Here is a 16,949-nt window from a genome sequence, read left to right on the forward strand (position 1 = left end):
GAAAACTATACTTCATTTCTAATTGGAGGAATTTGCTAATATTATTTTTATTACACCGGATCTTGGAGATGGGAATAACCCTTCAAGGGTGCAGTCAGACGACCGTATAATATTAAAGACGATCACATTGCAATGCTCAGACTAGACGGTGGCTCTCCTGACGAGAGAGTGACAGCATGTATTTTGGGTCCATGTTATACGGCCATCTGACTACACCCTAAATGTTTGAATGAGGTAAGAAGGCGACCAAAAGACTAAATCAATATTACCTCCTCCTCGTTGCCAAAGAGGGCGACGCGGGGGCCCTGGGCTCCCAGGAGCCCAGGAAGAGATGGGCATATATGGGCGCAAAGGCCGCACACATGGTCGTGCCCCGCTTTTGTAAATAAAATTGGTCTTTAAAGACAAAATAATTGCGCGTAAGGACAAACTGCAGCAGCTCGAGAATCAAACCACACAGAGGGCTGCCCAGGTCGGAGGACCCCAAGAAGAGGCGGACCGCTTCCAGGCCGTCAGTGTGGTGGATGGAGTTGTATAAAGATTCAACATCCGCCACTACAAGAAGAATGTCATCATCCACAAGGATGCCATCAACCCTGGTCAGGGCATCTGTTGTGTCTCTAATATAAGCGGGTAATTTTTCAACTAAAAGTTTTAAATGAAAATCAATAAATTTGCAGATGGGCTCGCATAGGCTGTCATTGCCAGACACAATTGTACACCCCGGAGGGCTGACAGCATCCTTGTGGATTTTAGGTAACAGATAAAAAGTTGGGATTTTCGGAAATTTTGTGGTTAGGCCCTCCAGGACCTGCTTTGGGATAATCCCCTCATCAAATGCTCTGCCAAGTATGCTTTGGAGGTGGCCGGAGAAGGATATCTGAGGATTGTATGATAACCTCTCATAGGTATCCCTATCTCTCAGCTGCCGGAGGGCCTCCCTTTCATACAGCGAACAAGGCCAGACCACTATGTTCCCCCCCTTGTCCGCTGCCTTAAAAACTAAGTCAGTATAAGACTGTAAATGCTGAATAGCGCGTCTCTGACTAGATGTTAAATTGTCATTTTTTACGATGGATTGTAAGTTTCTTAAAATCTTCTGACACAAGCCTCATAAATATTTCTGTTGCTGGGCATAAGGACAAGGGAGGGAACCTGGTGGATCTTGGTATTATGTTTTATGGAAACACACCTTGTGTTGTAAGGGGTTGCTCACTGAGGAGGTCCTCCAGCACCTGCAGAGCCTCTCTCTCCTCCGGACTCCACTCCCCATGGCATGTTGGTTTATTAGAATGTAATTTTCGGAGGATGAGCTTCCGTGAGAACAAGTGCAGGTCCTTTAGGTCTGAAAAGTAATGAAATGAATTAGTTGGGGAGAATGTTAAACCCCTACTAAGAACATCCTACTCAACCTGGGATAGTTTGCGGGTAGAAAGATTAATTACCTGCAAACCTCCCCGTTGACCTGTCCCGGGATGCTTATCCCCATGTCCCTTAATTCTGGTATTCTGTCTTGTTTTGATTTTATAGATAGATTCTGGTAGAATTCTTATCCTTAATGTCAATAGGGTTGGCATGGAAGTCATCAACAGAAGTGACAGATCTGGCCGACATTGATCTAGAATGTGATATTGGTTTTTATATTCTGTCTGCATTTCCCCCTTCCCTGCTTTTAACTCATTATTATCTTATCTATTCGTTTTCTTTTTGTATTCATTTCTAGTGATCTTATCATCCTCTTTACCATGTCTGGCATTATTTTTGGACCTGGGTCATTTATGTTCTTTCATCATGGTCTACACTGCTTGAGTGACCCTGGCATACGGACAATCGATATGGTTTTTATTTATATGGTTATCTTCGTATTATGTTAACTTCAAGAGCAATGACATCTGTGACCATTCTAATTTAAGAGGAGTTTGGATTTCCTATTTTTTGCGGCCCGTATAACATATGGACTATTTATTTCTTCTGGTTTCTTCATCTGGACTACCTTTGCTGCAACTTTCGAAATAAACCTGCTGTTGCGTACCTCCTATTCCTCTATGCCTGTGGTACGTGCGTGCGCCCTGGTGTCCCGTGACCGCCGGGCGCGCCTCCGGCATCTTTTGTGGGCGCTGCACTGGCCCTGGATCCAATTTTGCTCCCGCGCATGCGCCGCTCTCCTTGATGGCTGGGGGTGTTGCCTTGATGCCGCACACGGGGCGCTCATGCGCTTTGTATACAGTCCTGCGGGTGTGACGACCGGTCATGTGGGACGCCACATGACCTGCCTGATCTGCCCTATAAAGGTCCTCACTATTTTTTCCCATACATGGTACCCCTCCTTGAGAAAGCACCGCGAAACGCGCGTCGGGGACCGCGTGGGGTTTTCCCTCCACCTGGTTCCATCCTCACTCCCTGCTCTGCATTATTGTTTCGGTAAGATCAATCATTGGCGTCTTTATTGTTCATTTTGGGCCACTTGGCCTTTTACTATACATATTATGTATATATGGCTCCTTTGATTTGTCTGGTCTGCTGCTATGAGCTTATCTGCCCAGACGCTGTGCCTACTATTTTTGCGTATTAGTTATTAATTACTGTGAATTATAAATTACTGTTAGGCATTATTGCCACTATAATCATGCAGAGCAGAGGTCTTTCCTTTCTTGGTGTCTTATTTTTAACGCAATATTGTCTGATATGTGTGTATTTTTTCAATAAAAGTTTTTCATACAGATCTTGTTGAATCATAAACTCCTTGTTCCTTTTGCTTTTTTGAGTATATAATACAGGCAGCCATACTACCCTTGAGGGTATGTTCACACAGTGCTTTTTTGCAGTTTTTACAAAATACAAACACAGTGTCAGCAGGTTAAACGTTGCATACATAAGGCACATTTTTTATGGATTTTTCAAGGATTTTTTTAATGCCTTTTTTATAATGCTTTTTTTCTGCATTCAATTAAATGGGTAAACAAAAAATAGTAAAATTGTTCAAAGAATTGCTGGGGTTTTAATGAAAGCACACCTCAGCTCAAAAGACACAGGGAAAAAAACTTCACAACCTGAATTAGATTTTAGAGATCTCATTTATTTTGCTGCTACTGTGTTTTTTCGAGAAAACCGTGGAATAAAAGTAACAAAAACACTCTGTGTGAAAAAGCCCTAATATTCCAATGTTATCCATATGATATTGATGTCCTTACAGTAATGGCAGCAACATCTCAATATCTAGCACAAACATCCTTTTATGAATTTTTCCTTGCAAATACATCTTTTTATATTGAAGACTTCCGATTTTGGAGTTTTTTGTCCATAGAGCAAACAAAAACACTACAGACAATGCTAAATTTATTAGTACATTTTCACTTAAAAAATCCTCGCATCTTTTTCTTAATTACAAAGACTAGATCACATGTTCATACAGCTGGAATGGGAAATACAGAGCCAGTCTGTGGTCGAATGGACATGTTACCACTGTAGCAAGTCACTAGCCACTACAGTGATGCATTTGGTCATCTCTGTCATCAGTGATTGGCTGCAGTGATCAATTACCCATCCATACCTGATGAAGAAGATTGGAGATTGGCAAGTAAACAGAGCATCTTCAATAGAAGAGCATTTAATAATTGAGTTTACTTTTTTTGCTGTTGCAATGTCTGGAAAAATTAGGGGTGGACAAAGCCTATCAATTTACTTTTCTACTTTTCTACAATTATCGACTATGTTATTAAGAGCAGGTGCAGGCAACCATTTTCTCTCCATCCGAGACTAATCAGACTCTTATGTGAGTTTGATCAGAGTTTGATCAGAGTGGGATCCGATTTTCTCAGAAATAGAACAAAAAGCTTTCTCCACCTTCTCCATTCTGTCAGTCCGTTAAAATCGGCTGGCCGATTTTTTTCATGGACTAATAGACATCCAATACTTGCAAGCATCGTGCATGTGTACAGCCACATAGAATAACATGGGTACGAGTGCTATCCATCAAATTTTTTTTAAGGTATCTTGTGCAGTAGATCGGCTCACTCAGCTGCACAAAGCGGTAGACACAGGAACACTGTCTATTTAAATCTTCCACTGGTTTATTAAGAGCACTGCATAAACCAGTGCAACGTTAGCAAAACAAACATGGAGAAGAAAAACATAACGTATGGCACAGTCCTTGTTACTATGGGAAGCCATCCACTTCAGGAACAAACAACACAAGGTTCAGGTTTCCTTAACTTGAAAATACAGCTCCAGAGCTTTCACCTCCAGGCCCACCCCACACTGAATGCTCTAGAAGACTGGGTATTTATCCTCTGGACTCCTCCCACTCTACAGCTGTTCAATCAATCTAGCACTAAATATGACCGATTAACTCCTCTCAGCACTTAGTATGCTGGAGCATTTTCCTAGGTTTACATTACTAGAGCTAACAGCCTCAGTGCTACATATCTTCCCTTCAGCACTTTGCCAGTGACTTTGTCACATTTGTTACAGGATGCATTTCCAGCAAGAAAAACACAGAATAAGCTGCCATGTATGTGTACATGAAAATATGCACTATTTCTGGATATTTTGGAACTGCATTTTTCATCAGTGGTCCTCTCTTCATGCTTATCTCTAATTTTCATTCTTTTTGTCTGAGCTAAATGGTGGAGACTTGCTGCTAAAGATGTCTCTCATACATTGCAAACACATACATGAGGCATTTCTGCTCTCCTATCTCTGCATGCTTTATCTCCAAATGATGAGTTCTGGAAGCAGAGCAGAGGAAAAAAGGATATTAGTGGAGAAAAAAAAAAATTTTTTTTTCCTGTAAGGTTCAGTATATAAAAAGTTTTTCAATTCATTTGTAATATTCATTTATGCAAAGTTTCTTGAAACAATAAATGTAACTTCTTATACTTCTGATTTATTTTTTTCTGTTGAATTTCATATGAATGTGTCATAAAAAGTTGCTGAGGTTCAGAGAACATGATATAAAGCTATTCTCCCCTGGAAGCATTGACATACTGTGCATGTCGAGTAGCCATTATACAAGCTCCATGCACATGTCTATAGCTCATTTCTGGTCAGACGTCATCATGGGCCATGAATGCAATAGATGTCATATCATAGTTAGACCACATTGCGAGAGATGGAGATTCTATATGTCTATTTTGTTTTATGAAACAAACAGGATTAATGTCTAAAATAAATCTATTGCATAGCTGAGACAAATGGAAGCAGGTAGAAAAAGTAAGGTTCTGTATGATGCTCTTTTTCTTCAGTTCTAAATACTAGTGTTGATCGAACATGCTCGACACTGCTCGGTACTCGCCCGAGCATCACGCTACTCGGGATGTTCGGCGAGCACCGAGCATTTCCGGGTTACTCGGGCGGGAGCTCGGGTCTCCGCCCTGCATGTTTGGCGCTCTTTACAGAGCCAATGAACATGCAGGGATTGCCAGCCAGTCACTGTAATGCCACAGCCATGTTGTTTGTGGGCATTACAGTGATTGGCTGGCCGCACAGCATCACCTCGAGTATTTAAAACCGGGCGCCGCCATCTTGGACACAGTCGTTCCGGATCAGACAGTGTAGGGACAGCGCTGCTGATTTAGGGAGAGATATATCCTGCAAAATAGTTAGTGTAGGGTCTGTAAAGGCTGCCAGATCAAACAAACAGTCCTTCTCAGGACTAATATCCATCCCAGGTATATCAGGCAGGCAGGCAGGCAGGCTGTATAGGAGACACAGTGGTTATACCAGCAAACGCTGCATTACAGTCCTGTGTGCTGCTCCTGTTGCTGAAATTGCTGGACTTAGCTCCAGGTCCCGGGAGCCAGGAAAAATCATTTTTTTTAATCTAAATCCTCTTTTTTTTTCCTCCTTCACAATGTACAAATACCCATCTTATTAACCTTTTGGTGCCCCCCCCCCCCCCCAAAAAAAAGTGTGCCTCTGATTTTTCAGACACAAATATATCTGTTGAAAATAGTCTGGTGTAGGCCAGAGAAATAGAAGTGTGGTTTTGCAGTTCTATGGGCCATTTGTATCTAAAAAAAACAGTTTGAGTGTGTCGCTCACTGTTCAGCCGCAAATATATATATATTTTAAAAAGCCTGGTATACACCAGTAAATTATTACTGTGGTTTTGATGTTCCATGGTAAAACATCTCTATTATCCTGTTTTTGGCATTTTTTGCTGTATAAAAATAATAAGTGTCTCCCTGATTTTTCAGACACAAATATATCTGTTGAAAATAGTCTGGTGTAGGCCAGAGAGACAGAAGTGTGCTTTTGCTGTTGCACGGTAAAAAATCTCTATTATCCTGCTTTTTGCATTTTTTGCTGTAAAAAAAAAAAAAATAGTGTCTCCCTGATTTTTCAGACACAAATATATCTGTTGAAAATAGTCTGGTGTAGGCCCGAGAAATACAAGTGTGGTTTTGCAGTTCCACGGTACAAACCTCTGTATTATCCACTTTTGGGCCATTTGTATCTAAAAAAAACAGTTTGAGTGTGTCGCTCACTGTTCAGCCGCAAATATATATATATTTTAAAAAGCCTGGTATACACCAGTAAATTATAACTGTGGTTTTGCTGTTCCACGGTAAAAAATCTCTATTATTCAGGTTTTGGTAGTTTTTTCCGTAAAGAAAAACAGTAGTGTCTCCTGACTGTTGTAACACAAAAATATATCTGTTGAAAATAGTCTTGTGTAGGCCCGACATCCCAGTGTGGTTTCGCAGTTCCACGGGTCAAATCGCTGTACTATCCAGTTTTGGGCCTTTGGTATCTAAAAAAAAAGCAGTTTGAGTGTGTCGCTCACTGTTCAGCCGCAAATATCTCTATTTAAAAAAGTGTGGTATACCCCAGTAAACAATAACTGTGGTTTTCCTCTTCCACGGTTCTAATCTACTCTTTATTACCCTTTTTCCATTGATAGTGCAAGTGTAAGCTATTTTATTTCATTTACAATGGGCAAGACGCGTGGCAAGGGACGTGGAAGTGGACGTTCTGGTGATGGTTCGTGCAGAGGACGGGGCCGTGGCCAAGGTGAATATGTGCCACAACCAACAGCCACATATTCTCGCTCCCACTTCTTGACCGAATTACTAGGGAAGCACAGAACAACACCAGTATTGAGAACTGATCAGTGTGAACAGGTTATTAATTGGATAGCAGACAATACTTCCAGTTACCTGGGCACCACCACCTCCGGTCTGTCTTCCACACGGTCAACTCTTAGTAGCCGTGAGTCTCGACTGCATACTCCTCCTCACCCTGATGCTCCTTCCTCCCACAATGCCGAGTGTCATCAGACAGCAAGTGATCCCACACTTGGACACTCTGAAGAGCTGTTCACTGGTCCATTTCCATATTTGGGCCCCTCGCCTGATACGCTTGAAGTGGTGGAAGAGGAGATCCCATGTTGCGATGCCCAAATATTTGAACAGCCACGGCCAGAGGAAGTCGACGTTGGCAATCTGTCACAAGAGGTGGACGATGACGAGACACAATTGCCAGGAAGTGAGGAGGAGGATCGTGATGCGCAAGTGGAAGAGGAGGAGGTGGTGGATGATCTAGTAACTGACCCAACGTGGAAGGAGGACATGCAGAGTGAGGCCAGCAGCACACAGGGGGAGGGAGGCAGAGTACCCCAACAGGCAGGAAGAAGCAGTGTGGTGGCTGCAGACAGAAGGCAGGCAACCGTTCCCCGTAACACCAACACGAGGGACGTTGCCAGTACAAGCGGTAGGTCTTCCAGAGTCTGGAATTTTTTTAAAGACTCTGCTGATAACCCCAAAAAGGCCATATGTTCCACCTGCCATGCCAGCATCAGCAGGGGTGACAAAACTACCAGCCTGACCACCACCAGCATGATCAGGCACATGGCAGCAAAGCACCCGACTTTGTGGGGCGAAACCCAGGGTCCACGACCAGTGTCAGCGGGTGTCACCACTGCTTCTTCCACTGTTGTGCGTGCAATAGAACCCCCTGTTGTGTGTGCAAGGCAATCCCCTGTCCATACTGCATGTAAAGATGCCCCCTCCTCTCAGTCTTCACTTGTTATGGCAGTTTCTCAAGAAACAGCATCAACGTCCACGTCCACGTCCCACCACAGGGTTCAATTGTCCATATCCCAGACCTTTGAACGAAAGCGGAAATTCGCAGCTAACGCCCCACAGGCCACAGTTCTAAATTCGCACATTTCACGACTGCTTGCATTGGAAATGCTGCCTTTTAGACTGGTGGAGACGGAATCCTTCCGCAATCTTATGGCGGTGGCCGTCCCTCTGTACTCGGTCCCCAGCCGACACTATTTTGCCCGGTGTGCCATCCCCGCACTACACAAGCACGTGTCCCAAAGCATCTGCCGTGCCCTCAACAACGCAGTTACTGGGAGAGTCCACCTGACAACGGACACGTGGACAAGTGCTTGTGGCCAGGGACGGTACATCTCTCTGACGGCACACTGGGTAAACATAGTGGAAGCAGGGACCCAGTCGGACCTTGGGACGGAACACATCCTCCCCACACCGAGGATTGCGGGCCCTATGTCAGTCAGAGTTGCCCCCACAGTGTACAGCTCCTGCGCATCCTCCTCCTCCTCCTCATGTTCAGCCTCCATCTCAGATATCACCACATCAGTTACAAGCTGGAAGCATTGCAGTACTGCCTCCGCCAAGCGGCAACAGGCTGTGCTGAAGCTCATAAGCTTAGGTGATAAACCTCACACTGCTTGTGAGTTGTGGACAGCTGTGAAAGAGCAGGCAGATCTGTGGCTGAGACCGCTGAACCTACATCCCGGCATGGTCGTGTGTGACAATGGCCGTAACCTGGTGGCGGCTCTGAGGCGAGGTGAGATCACACACGTACCATGCCTGGCTCATGTGCTTAACCTCGTGGTTCAGCGGCTTCTTAAATCGTACCCCGAGTTGCCAGATCTGCTCGTGAAAGTACGCCGCCTGTCAGCTCATTTTCGCAAGTCTGCTACAGCTTCCGCCGCCCTTGCTGTGTTGCAGCAGCGTTTGCAGCTTCCGTCACACCGACTGGTGTGTGATGTCCCCACACGTTGGAACTCTACCCTCCTCATGTTGCAAAGGATTTGTGAGCAGAAGAGAGCAGTTGTGGAGTACCAGCTGCAACAAGGCCGTCGATATTCAGGTCAGACTCCACACATAAGACCTCAGGAGTGGACCTGGATGTCTGACATATGTACCATCCTGACAAACTTTGAGGAGGCCACCAAGATGGTGAGTGGCGATGACGCCATCATTAGTGTCAGCATCCCACTTGTCTGTCTTTTGCAACACTCTCTGCAGAGAATTAAAGAGGAGGCATTGCAGCCAGAGTATGATGAGATGGATCAAGAAGCCATAGCGGGCGATTACACACAGCCCAGCCTCATCTCATCCCAACGTGCATTGGGGGACAATGAGGGAGAGGAGGAGGAGGAGGAGGAAGAACAGGAGCTGCTATCATGCGTTGTAGACGGTAGTACCTGTACAAGTGTCATACCGTCGGTTCAGCGTGGGTGGCCTGAGGACAGGGGGGAGGAGGAAGAGAAGGAGGAGGAGGAGAGCATGGTCAGTCGTCATGTTGGTGAGGACACGGAAATCTTGCCTGTTACCAGTCTGGCACGCATGGCTGACTTTATGTTACGCTGCCTTAACCGTGACCCTCGCGTTGTCAAAATGTTGGGTGACAGTCATTACTGGTTCGTGACACTTGTAGACCACCGCTACAAGGAGAACTTTCACTCTCTTATTCCTGAGGTGGAGAGGTCTACAAAAATACCAGAAGGCCCTTGCTGCAGAACTCTTAAAAAAATTCCCATCTGAACACGCTAGAAGCAGAGGTCACAGTTCGTTGCCCAACCAAGGCGTACAGGCGAGAGAGATGCAACTCCAATCCAGCAGAGGCAGGGGAACACTGTCAACGTTCTGGGACAGTTTTCTGACACCCGCCCAGCTTACAGGCCCTGAGGCGCGGGGTACTCTCACAAGGAGTGGAAAGTTTCAAAAGATGGTGAGGGAGTACCTTGCCGATCGTACCAGCGTCCTCCGTGATTCCTCTGTGCCTTTTAATTATTGGGTATCCAAGCTGGACACTTGGAATGAACTCGCTCTGTACGCCTTGGAGGTCCTGGCCTGCCCTGCCGCTAACGTGTTATCGGAGCGTGTTTTTAGTGCCGCTGGGGGAATTATAACTGATAAGCGCACTCGCCTGTCAACTGACAATGCTGACAAACTGACCCTTATCAAAATGAACAAGGGCTGGATTGGGTCACAGACTTCTCATCACCACCAAATGACAGCAGAGTAACATAAAGTCAAATCCACTGTGTTATTTCGGGAGGTGTATTCACATGCACCGCTTCACACCCACACATGGGTATACGCTTCCTCGTTTTGGCTGTTTAATCTTCTTCTCCTTATCCTCAGCCTCCACCACCACTATACCACCAGGGTGCCAGCATTGCAAGTTCCTCCGTCCTAATTTTTGGCAGCTTTTGCTGGGAAAGCATAAGCAAATACCATAGGACACCCACTCCCCAATAATGGAACTTATGTTTGTAATATGCTTTACTGCATGGCTCTTGTAAGGGGCATTGCAAGTTGCTCCGTCCTAATTTTTGGCAGCTTTTGCTGGGAAAGCATAAGCAAATACTATGGGAGACCCACTCCCCAATAATGGGACTTATGTTTGTAATATGCTGTACTGCATGGCTCTTGTAAGGGGCATTGCAAGTTGCTCCATCCTAATTTTTGGCAGCTTTTGCTTGCAAGGCATAAGCAAATACTATGGGAGACCCACTCCCCAATAATGGGACTTATGTTTGTAATATGCTGTACTGCATGTGACGCGCCCCCTGGGCCATGTGTACACGTGTGTGGGATACCCGGTGCCGGGTCTCTGGGGTCTGTAGTCTCCGTGGCGGTGACCCGGTCCCGTGGCTCAGGCTGGTCAAACCAGTGGCAATCTTTCTTAGGTTTTGAGGTTAATTGTCTGACTGCGCCACCCGTGGATTGCGGTCAGGGAGTACCACCGCTGCGAGGCAGACCGCTGAGGCTGGTGTTGTGTGCGCAGCATAAAATGGGATAACTCCCCTTGGGAGGAGTATAGCCTCAGGGCAGTGAGTGTGGATGATGGGGGTGATGTTGCACGAGCGCAGCAGGAATGACTCAGAGTCTTTGCAGTGCAGTTCACGGTCTTTACTGATGATTATAAGGTAGACCCTCCCGGGAGTACTGGCTACATAAGAGGCCTGGTCAGTCTGTGAGCAAGCAGGAGTTCCCCTGGCCAGGTGGAGTTGTAGGCCTCCCCGTCTGTCTGCACTCTTCCTGGCTTCCTTGCTGTAAGCGGGTAGAAGTAGCTCACATCCCTGAGTGTACCGTGTAGTGCTCACCCGTATGGCTGGTGACTTGGGGCCTTCTGTTAGCCTCCGCTCCACGACGGCGGTGCTGGTCCCTTGCTTGTGACTGAGCCTCCGGGCTTCTATGGCCAGAGGACCTGAAATCCCCTGCCGGCTGGTTTCTGCTGCTGGATATATAAGTCCTCACAGCTTCGGACTCCTGTGTCCGGTTCCTATTGTCTTCTGCCAGGGCGAGCTCTGCTCAGCTTCCAGCCCCTGGTCTTTAGCTCCTAGCTCCTACAGAGCTCCTTGCTGTTACTTTCCCTTGCTCTCACTCTGACTCTGACTGTTCTCTGTTCTCTGACTCACTCAACCCCACCCCAGATCCAGTTTATAAGGGCAGAATTCTCCCCTCCCAGGACTGGGGCAGGAGGATGTTGCATGTTTAAGGGATCCTAACCAGGAAACCTCCCACTTGCTCTCCGACGTAATCTCTATTACTGTGGTGACCAGACCACTGGGGTGCCACACATGGCTCTTGTAAGGGGCATTGCAGTACCTCATAATTTTTGGAAAGCATTCCATTCACTGCTTAGGCCAACAGTGCACAGGAGACCCAGTTGCTATAAATGGATAAAAAGGTTTAGTTAACGCCCTCTGACCTCCATGTCATTTCCAAGGGGCATTGGAGTGCCTCGAAATTTTTGGTAGGCATTGCACTCACTGTATGCCCTATAACTGTGTAGCCGAACCGCTCCTTTTGTTACAGAAACATATCCTACAAGACATATCTTGTTGACTGGCCTGATATTGATGTGAATGTTCCCTGTTCCTCCTGCTCTTTCTCCTTTGCCACTACCTCATCCATCATTTATCACCTGAAGCTTTGTTTTAACAGGAGTCATAGAACTTGGATAGTAGCAGGAAAACATCCAGCAATCCTCGGAGGAGGTAGGATATGCGCCAAAACGCTGACCTCCTCAGGCCTAGCCGCTACTACATACATGCGCTTGCATTACAACAAAACAAAGCAGATGCTAACTTCTATCATCCTCATCATGCTCCTCACCTTGGCACTCTCAACTCCCCTGATGGAGAAGCCAGGGCCCACCGGAGGAGTCTGATAGTCTGGTGGGCTCGGCCAATGCTGCCCTAAAGCAGGCCAGGCTAAGAAAAGTGTGGGAAAGGTTACCGGTACAAATAGGGGTGGCTGGGGACCGAGTATGGACATCCGGCCACCCCCTGGAGGCTGGGGAGCAAGCGGGGACACCCGGCCACCAGGCGGCTGGGGACTGAGTATGGATACCAGGCCGCCGACACAGCCATGGAGTGGTGGCCAGATTCCGCCTCCACATGCCTAAAAGGCCCAATTTAAAGTGCAAGCAAGCAAGCAGTATGGTATTGCAGCCTGGGGGTGGGTGGGTGGCAGGCTGCATACTTGCGCTTGCATTGCAAGGAATGGGAGAGGTACAATTGAACACTGCCCTGGGACAAGGACTTGAATGGGGATAGTTGCAAGTCTGCAACGACAGGTGCAAGGTGGGAGGCATCTTCGCATGTACCATGAACAGGGGTTTGGCATGCACACACTACAGCGGAATAGGCTCTCCTTCCCACTAAATGCACTGGGGAGGGCACAGGTAATGTTTTGGTATACACGCTTAATCTTATGTATAAGGCACACCAGGACAAATAGGGGCGGCTGGGGACTGAGTATGGATACCTCGCTGCCCAAGCTGCCATGAGGTAGTGGCCAGCTTCGGCCTCCTCTAAATTTAAAGGCCCCATTTCAAGTGCAAGCTAGCAGTATGAATTGCAGTCTGGGGGTGGGTGGGTGGCAGGCTGCACACTTACACTTGCATTAAAAGAAAACATAGCAGATGCTAACTTCTGTCATCATCATCATGCTCCTCACCTTGGCACTCTCAACTCCTCCGATGGAGAAGTCAGGGCCCACCGGAGGAGTCTGGTTCTCTGGTGGGCTCGTCCAATGCTGCCTAAAGCAGGCCGGGCTAAGAAAAGTGTGTGGGGGGATGTTCCAAGGAGAAATGGGGACAGTTTATGTACACCTGACTGCCCCCAGGCGGCTGGGGACCGTGTGGACACTCGGCCACGGGGCGGCTGGGGACTGAGTATGGACACCCGGCCGCCGGGCGGCTGGGGACTGAGTATGGATTCCAGGCCGCCAACACAGCCATGACGTGGTAGCCAGATTCCGCCTCCACATGCCTAAAAGGCCCAATTTCAAGTTCAAGCAGTATGGTATTGCAGCCTGGGGGTGGGTGGGTGGCAGGCTGCATACTTGCGCTTGTATTGCAAGGAATGGGGGAGTTACAATTGAACACTGCCCTGGGACTAGAACTTGCATGGGGATAGTTGCAAGTCTGCATCTTCTGATGCGGCAAGGATCACTTATGATGGGCACACTTTTAGACAGTGACCAGGGAGTCAGAGATGCTTCCAGGGGTCTTCCCCATGCTGTTCCTATGTCTTTTCAGCACTTTATGCATGTGTCACACAGCACATGGCCAGATAAGGTTGTAAAATGTTAAAATGACATTTCCCGGTGAATGCATTTGTCATAGTTGAAAGCAATACAAAAGTGCAAAAACGCATAAAAAATGCTACTTGTGAACATAGCCAAAGATGTGGAGGAGTATTTTTGTTTTTGGTCATTTATTTTAAATTATACACAAGTCTTTTCCCTATAAGGGATGTTCCTTAACATATTTCACAGGAAAAAAATTTCACTTTCGTTTTATTGTGAGCCTGTAAAAGTGGCTTAATACCTCTGACCACGTTGTTGACAGCAGTGACCTGGGGGTCAGAAATGCTTCCTGGGGCGATCCCCATGCTGTCCCCATGTCATTTGAGCACTGTCACTATCGTTTTGGGCACTTGTTAGGCTTTTAAAAGACTGCTGGGGGTGCCACCGCAAAAATGCTCGAGTCTCCCATAGACTAACATTGGGCTCGTTGCTCGGGTCGAGCACCCGAGTATCACGGCGAGCTCGGCCCGAGCTTCGAGCACCCGAGCATTTTAGTGCTCGCTCAACACTACTAAATACGTGAACATAGAGGGATCCAGATGCACCACATTAATCAATGAGGTCCTCTGCTTCCATTTGTAGAAATTTTTCAATTACTCCATTTTGAAAATTTTTCCATTTATCTGTTTCTAAAAATGAAAAAAGACAATTGTAATGTCAGTGTGCAAGTGTGATATAACCTTAGGCTGGGGTCAGACGGACGCATTTTACAGTCCTTGTACAAATTGCTAGGTCGGGACTAGAGATGAGCGTTGTTCGACTCAAACTGTTCGCCAATCTCAAATTCGAGCTGTTTTGGGCGGTGTTCGAGCCGTTCGGCGAACACGAACGATTTGAGAAAAATTCGGCTGTTCGAGGTTATGTTCGATAACTGTTCGTGCACCAAAATCATAACTGGATTTTTTCTCAGTAAGGATGAAAATTAATGTTAATACGCAGTTTGAGTGTACAGCGGGGCGGGGGGAGGGGCAGGGGATGGATCTCTGCAGGAATAATGAAGATCTCCATTTTTTTTTCTCTTTCCCGCATTTACAGTGGGGAGGTGCAATCTGTCAGCCTATCAGCAGCGCACACACAGAGCGAAGTGCAGTGTATGTCACATGTCCTTGCCCTATAAGACCCAGCCATTTTCCCTGTCTCCACCATTTTCTCACTGCTGCAGCTGCGTGTTAGACGGCACCGCTGTTGCTGTGTGCGCTATACCTTGTTAATTTCAAGCCAATTTTCGCACAAATCTACAGATAGCTTGGGAGTAGGGAATAGTTATGATTGCAGTCCTTTTAAGGACTACGGTACATCATTTCATACGACTTTTATCAGGCAGGTCTGTGCTCTTAAATAGATAGGTTGGGAGTAAAGACTAATTGTAATTGCAGTCCTTTTCAGGGCTAGGTTACATCAGTTCCTATCACTTTTTGCCAGGCAGGTCTGTGCCAGTGCTGTGCAAGTTTTTTTCACAGCATTTGGCTGAATCTAGCAAAGCTAATCCTTTTTGGCCTATTGCAGAGTGTGTTAGTCAGTGGAGTAGCCTATCTGTGTTGCAAGATACACCACCAGTGTATAGAATACCAATTTTTTTACTGCACCTAGTGAAGTAAAACCTTTTGGGCATAGCATCATTCTATTAGTCCATCTATACTGACCTCCATCAGGTTGCAAATTGAATATAATTTTTATCTGCATCTAGCTCTGAAAAAATATTTGGCCTTCTAACAGTGTGTGGGACTTTCTCTATTAGTCCATCTATACTTACCTACATCAGGTTGCGAATGAAAAATAATTTTTATCTGCATCTAGCTCTGAAAAAATATTTGGCCTTCTAGCAGTGTGTGCGACTTGTTCTATTAGTCCATCTATACTGATCTCCATCAGGTTGCAAATTGAATATAATTTTTTTCTGCATCTAGCTCTGAAAAAATATTTGGCCTTCTAGCAGTGTGTGGGACTTTCTCTATTAGTCCATCTATACTGACCTCCATCAGGTTGCAAATTAAAAATAATTTTTATCTGCATCTAGCTCTGAAAAAATATTTGGCCTTCTAGCAGTGTGTGGGACTTTCTCTATTTGTCCATCTATACTGACCTCCATCAGGTTGCAAATTCAAAATAATTTTTTGTCTGCATCTAGCTCTGAAAAAATATTTGGCCTTCTAGCAGTGTGTGGGACTTTCTCTATTAGTTCATCTATACTGACCTCCATCAGGTTGCAAATGAAAAATAATTTTTATCTGCATCTAGCTCTGAAAAAATATTTGGCCTTCTAGCTGTGTGTGGGACTTGTTCTATTAGTCCATCTATACTGACCTCCATCAGGTTGCAAACTGAATATAATTTTTTTCTGCATCTACCTCTGAAAAAATATTTGGCCTTCTAGCAGTGTGTGGGACTTTCTCTATTATTCCATCTATACTGACCTCCATAAGGTTGCAAATGAAAAATAATTTTTATCTGCATCTAGCTCTGAAAAAATATTTGGCCTTCTAGCAGTGTGTGGGACTTTCTCTATTAGTCCATCTATACTGACCTCCATCAGGTTGCAAATTAAAAATAATTTTTATCTGCATCTAGCTCTGAAAAAATATTTGGCCTTCTAGCAGTGTGTGGGACTCATTGTATTAGGCCATCTATACCAAGCTCCACCAGCTTTAAAATTAATAATAATTATTAGCTGCACCTAGCCCTGAAAATAATTTTTCTTCCCAATAGTGGTAGCAATAGAAATATGGGGCGCGCGCCTGGCTTTCAAAAATATACGCTTCATAACAAAAAACACCAGCCTAGCGCACTGCATTAATAAGATGGCATCATCGTCTCTCCCAGTGCTAGGTCTACTACCCAGGCTAGCATTCCTGTGCCTAAAACACAATGTATGGGTCCGCGCTAGCCACTATGCTGAGGGGTCTAAAGCTGCTGCTAACGCTTTATAACAATTCAATTGGCAGATTTTCACAGAGCTCTTCCACAACGCCCACCCATCGGGCAACAGTTGCTACCTTCCCTATGGGATCTAGTGGCGAATAGTTGATGCCATTAATCAGAGCGTCAGTTGCCCCGTCGACGTGGCAAGCATACGGTAAGGCATGG

The sequence above is a fragment of the Phyllobates terribilis genome, unplaced genomic scaffold (assembly GCF_046119375.1).
Source record: "Phyllobates terribilis strain yellow unplaced genomic scaffold, ASM4611937v1 Scaffold_3__8_contigs__length_932513732, whole genome shotgun sequence".
NCBI classification, from domain to species: Eukaryota; Metazoa; Chordata; class Amphibia; order Anura; family Dendrobatidae; genus Phyllobates; species Phyllobates terribilis.